Genomic DNA, 6,051 nt, shown 5'->3' on the forward strand with positions numbered 1-6,051 from the left:
ATCCCAAATCCTGGTAGGCCATTTCATAGTTTAGATGAGTGGATAAGAAGAATTCAGCCCAATCAATCACTACCCTGAAAGTAGCTGAAATTCAAGTTCCCCCAAGATGGAGCCAATATTTCTTCACAAAAGAGAGCACATTTTCAAGGGAAAGCAAGCATATCTTTATAATGGTGGTGAAATCTGCCCTATAGGCCTCTGAGCATTCTCTTGTGTATATTCTGTGGCCCATTATGGTAATTTCTTTTCCTCTTTACCTTCTTTGTAACTGGGTGATTATACTGCAGATCCCTGGGCACTATAATTTGCATTGCAATATGAGGCTTTATTGGATGCTGGCAAATTATGGGCCCAGGGCTGAAGCTCTGATGTGGGAGTTGCTTCCCCATAAGTCAAAAGAAGTTACATATATATGAGTGCAGCTCTGGGAGTAAAGAACCTCTTGTCATAATCACAATGTAATATTTAAAAATAAACCCTCAGTTACAGAAAAATCACAGGAGCAGGCCCACTGTCAGAGGAAGAGGAAAGCTGAAATGAAGTGCTTTCATAAAAGACAGCCTACACATATTATACACTTGGGAGGAATGCCATAAAATTTCTATTCAGGAAGAGGCAATGTTCCCTCGATCTCCTTCCTGTTCAACAAGGATTTGTTCTGAATTGTGAAGTCCCAACAGGTGAGTGTTCACTTGCGTCATGCATTTCAGAGGAAAGAAGTTACAGTCATTGGGCTGCGAAGATGGGAAAGAGAAATGAGCTCTATCCAGGGAAATCACAGGTTATTGGTTTCAGAGGACAGGATTTTCATACAGATGTGCTCTTCGCAATTCAGGCTTTATAAGAATACATCGTTTCTGCTGCTCTTGAATTCAGGAGAGAGCTTGGTGTGTTGAGGTTGGGGAGTTTCCCTGGAGGGGAGAAGACCCGAGTTCTGGTCTCATTTCACCTCCTAATTACCTAATAGTTCTCTAACAAGATGTTAGTTTCTTCATCTATTTATCCTGGAGGTTGAATGAGGGTATCTTCAAGGTCCATTCCACATTTAATGTTCTAGTTCTATTATCAAAGCCTCTCTTGTGTGTGAGGACTATTTTTGTCAGGGTCACTGTCTATAGCAACTGAGGCCAAATCTGTACCTGGAGAATATTATTCCAGCATTGATCTACATAAAGGAGTTAGTACGACACCAAATCCCGAGCCTGGTAGTTAACCCATCTCTGTTTTGTTGGCCTAAGCAAAAAGCATTATATTCTGCCATCAAAATCTTCCATAGAATTGATTTTGCTGTAGAAGGGGTGTGTGTGTGTGTGTGTGTGTGTGTGTGTGTGTGTGTGTGCGGAGAGAGAGAGAGAGAGAGAGAGAGAGAGAGAGAGAGAGAGAGAGAGAGAGAGGAGAGAGAGAGTTCAAGCTTGGAGTCAGGCAGTTCTGGACTCAAATCCTGGCATTGCTACTTCTGTGTGATCTTGGGTAAATTTTGTGATCTGTGTAACTTCAGGTTCCTCACCTGTCAAATGGAGATAGTATCTTAGGGGATGTTTGTAAAAATTAGAGATAATGCATTTAGGTACACAGTGAAGCACATTTGATAGGCTGTTATTAACACAAGCTAAAATTTTCCAGCTCAGGGTAAACAGTGGGCCTCATGTGAAAAAAAAAAAAAAGCGAGCATATGAGCTCTACAGTGTTTTAACAGGAAAATATTTGTTTATAGAATGCCTACTATGTGCCAGAGGAAGTGTTAGGTATTATTGCAAAGAGACTTCATCATGTTCTATGGGCCTAAGAAATGCGGAGTTGAGTAGAACAGACAGGCTTACTTATGTTGCGGTTATAGGAATACTCATTCTGGTGGATGTTGACATATTTCAGACTTCTAACGGAACCTAGAGGATGTAAGCACCTCCTGGCCAGCTCTAGTCTGTGGTTTGGCTGAGGGAGATGCATCAGACATTAAAAATCAAGAGAGGGCATTTTCCTTTCCTTTTTCCCCTCAACCTCCCTTCATCCCTCTGTCCCTCCAAACTTCCCTCCCTTCCTTTCTTCCTCCTGACAACCTTTTCTTACCGTCTTCCCACCAGTGTCTGCTCTTTATTTCCTTTCACAACCTAGTGGTCTAAGTGAAGAATAACGCTTTGGATCTCTTGTTCCAAAATGAAAAAAAAAAAAATTATGCTCAGTTTCTCAGTTTCTTTGAAGTATTTGGTCTCAAAAGCAATTTTACAATAGCCCTTCCAAGAGCCGCCCAGCCATCTGCTCTGAAGTCCAGAGCCTTCCTTGCCACAGGAGGGGAAGAGGCAGTGTATCACACCCTGGGAGTTGGGTCCGGTATGTTTGCTGAATTCATTGCTAGCCTGCTTTAGGGTGATGTTGGTTCATTAAACTGTTTCTTAATGTTCAAGAAACCTGATAAGACCATCTGGACTATACCAGGGGCAACACTAGCTATTTATAATTCCAAATTACCTACACTTTCAAATTAAGTAGCCAGTTTCACTCTCACTAATTAAGTCATATCTCCGCCAGGAAACAGAGGCAAAACAATTTTTAAATAGTTTCCTGATCTGTTCTTGCATTGTTTGACTGAATATAGTAGTTTCAGATTTTTGTATCATATATTTATGAAAAGTAGTTTAGAATTAAAATGGATATTTATGTTAATATCAACTATATAAAATTGTCATTTTATATACATAATTCCTTCAAAGTACAGCCATACAAGTTAGGTAGTGTTATTGTTATTTTTCAAATAAAAAAAGATGATCATCAGAAAAGTTAGGTATCTTTACCAAAACTACACAGCTAGTAAACAGCAAAGCCAAGATTTACTAGTAAGCATAGATGTGTATATTAACATTCTCATAGCTATAAATAAAAGCATAATATGCTAATTAGAGTGGACATCCTTCCAGACATTCTTCCAGATGAAGCCAAGGCTGTGAGGGAAGCCCAGGTCCTGGGTTCCAGAGGAAAGCCAGTGCCAGCAGCTGGGGGAAGGAAGGCCTACTCTTGCACAAATTTTGTGCATCGGGCCTCTAGTATATATATATTTATATATGTCATGTAAATTATGTGATAAAATCATCCTCATGTTTATTTTATTTTCAAGAATGGTTATTATAAAAATATAGCCCACAAGTCAGTCAAAGACAAGTATCACACGACCTCACTTACATGTGGGATCTAATGAACAAAATAAACCAATGAACAAAATAGGCCCAGAGGCATGGAAGCATTCAATAGACTGATGGATCTCAGAGAAAAGGAGAGGGGGCAGGCAGAGACTAACCAAAGAACTTTTATGCTTATATCCATAATCCATGGACGCAGACAATAGTGTGTGTGGTGAAGGCCTGGGGTGGGGTGGAATTCAGGTGGAGGGGGGCAATGGGGGAGAAATGGGGACATCTTTAATACCCTCAACAATAAAGATAAATAATTTTTTTTAAAAGATGACTTTTGGGAGAGGAGATGACAATTGATGATAGTTTCAACAAATTTTTAGAACTCAGAAAGAAGGTTTTACTTGTCATAAGATATAAACACTAGATATTTATTTAACAACAATGTAATAAAATTATAGTAGGATGATAGGGAGGGAAAAATGTCTCAGGGGTGAGGAATTGTAAGTAATAGAGGTGTAATTCCTCTTTGCCCATGGTAGAAAGCCAATAGAAAAAAAAAGAAAATATTTTTAAAAGTTTAAACCTTGGTTAGAAACAAAAATAAATATCAGAAGACAGAGTGAAAAAAATTGAAAGTAGTCACTTAATGTGGCAGGACTTGAGAATGGGAAGACTAGCTAGAGCCTTATAGTACAGTTGACTTTTAAAATTAAATTTGAGTATTACCCTGATGCAAAACAAAACAAATGCATGTGCATTGTAGATAACAGAAAATACAGATTCGAATTAGAATAACAAAGATTACCTCTGAATAATTTTGCCACCCAAATTTGCTATAATTAACATTTAGTGTTTTCCCACAATGCATATTTTTTGTTATAAACTAAGTATATTTATAGGTTTACATAAATGTTAAAAGGATTCTGTTTGTTTAAAATACTTAATGTCATAGGCATTCTCTATGTGATTAAAAACTTGTCCTAATGTTTTGCACAATATTCAGTTGTATGGATATTACATAATTAGTCATTTTTGTACAATTGGGCTTTAACTTTTAAAATGTATTATTTCATTTAGTCATTACAATAGCATTATGAGTTACTCTCAGTATAACACTCTTTTTAAAAAGCCAAATCTTGAAAAGGTTACATGATGTGCTATTATGGGCTGAGTTACATCCCTCCAAACTCATATGTTGAAGCCTTAACTCCCAGTACCTCAGAATGTGACTGAATTTAGAGATAGGGCCTTTAATGAGGTAATTAAGTTAATATGAGGTAATTAGGTAGGCTCTAGTTCAATATGATGTGTCTTTTTTTAAAAAAAATACATATTTTTATTGGTTTTAGAGGACAGAGAGAGAGAGAGAGAGAGAGAGAGAGAGAGAGAGAGAGAGAAAGAGAGAGAGAAACATCAATGATGAGATAGAATCATTGATTGGCTGCTTTCTGCATGCCCCACACTGGGGATCGAGGCTTCAACCTGGGCATGTGCCCTTGACCAGAATCAAACCTGGGAGTGGGGTGGGGGTAACCTTCAGTCTGCAGGTCGACACTCTATCCACTGAGCCAAACTGGCTAGGGCCAATGTGATGTGTCTTTATAAGGAAAGGAAATGAAGACACAACTCCAGAGGGAAGACCATGTAAAGCACAGGGAGAAGAATGTTCATCTATAAGGCTTCAAGAGAAACCAACCCTGCTGACACCTTGATCTCAAACTTCTGGCCTCCAGAACTGGGAGAAATAAATTTCTGTTGGTTAAGCTGCCCAGTCTGTGGTAGTTTATTTGGCAGCCCTAGCTAACTAATGCATGTGTCTGTGTTCATGTCACCAGTGGAGGCTACATCTGGATACAAAATACATGTCTCTTTATTACAGGTCTCTTGAATTCATATTTCAGATCCCAAGCTCTTTTCCTAACCCGCTGCTGCATTAATATACAAACACATGAGTGTGTACAAATATATTCAGCTTCCATGAAAGTCACAATCTTACTTTAATGAGTTGATACTCTTATCTTCTCCCTTTGCTTTTCTTTTTTATTTTTCTCTTTATCTCTTCTTATGTTTCCAAATTCTCCTACCTTTTCCCTTCTGCTATTCTTTCCATAGTCATGCCTGGGCAATTTTTCTCACCATAAACATTTTCTTTGGAATATCCACAAATCCACTTTTCATATCCTGACTTGTAAGTCTCTAGCCATCTGATGTTCTGTATCCTCAATTTTTCAAGGAACATCTGGTTAAGAACATGATGCCACCCAGGGCTTTGGTTGCTAATTGGGATTGATAGAGGCACAGACTTTGCAGTGTAATGTAATTTCTAATATGAATTGAGATTTGATCAAAGAAAAACAATGAATATAGTCACTGGCCTGGGATGATCTTGATCTGTAATTATTGTAGTTTTAGCTAGTTTCTCGTACGATCAGGGAGTTGTACGCCTTCCCCACACACCCCATCTTCTTTTCTAGGATCCTATGATCAACAAAAAATAAGTAACATAAGTAACATTCTGTTTGGAGCAGTTCTTCCTTTATTTAAGCAGGTGCTAAGTACGTATAGACATACTTAGCATTTAAAGGGTGTATTTTCAGTCCTTAAAACATATGTTCACATTCATGTTTCTAATGTAAAAACAAATTCCAAAAAGAAGAATAAAATCTCAAAATTTGACAAGTTCTGGTAAATAGAAATTGAACAGGTGATTTTACCGTCTTGAAATCAATATTTTATTCTGAAGAGAGTGGAAGTCATTCTAGCTTAGAACTTCTTTAGAATTGATGAGGGCTTTGAACTCTTCTTTCTTAAAATACAGATGTGAGTTACATATACTTTCTAGAGAGTCACACACAATCGGTAGATGTGTTGACATCCAGAGATTAGTTGTGTCATGCATCTAATTTTCAGGCTCACAGATTTAAAA

The sequence above is a fragment of the Myotis nattereri genome (genome assembly GCF_964212035.1).
Source record: "Myotis nattereri genome assembly, chromosome: 6".
Classification (NCBI taxonomy): domain Eukaryota; kingdom Metazoa; phylum Chordata; class Mammalia; order Chiroptera; family Vespertilionidae; genus Myotis; species Myotis nattereri.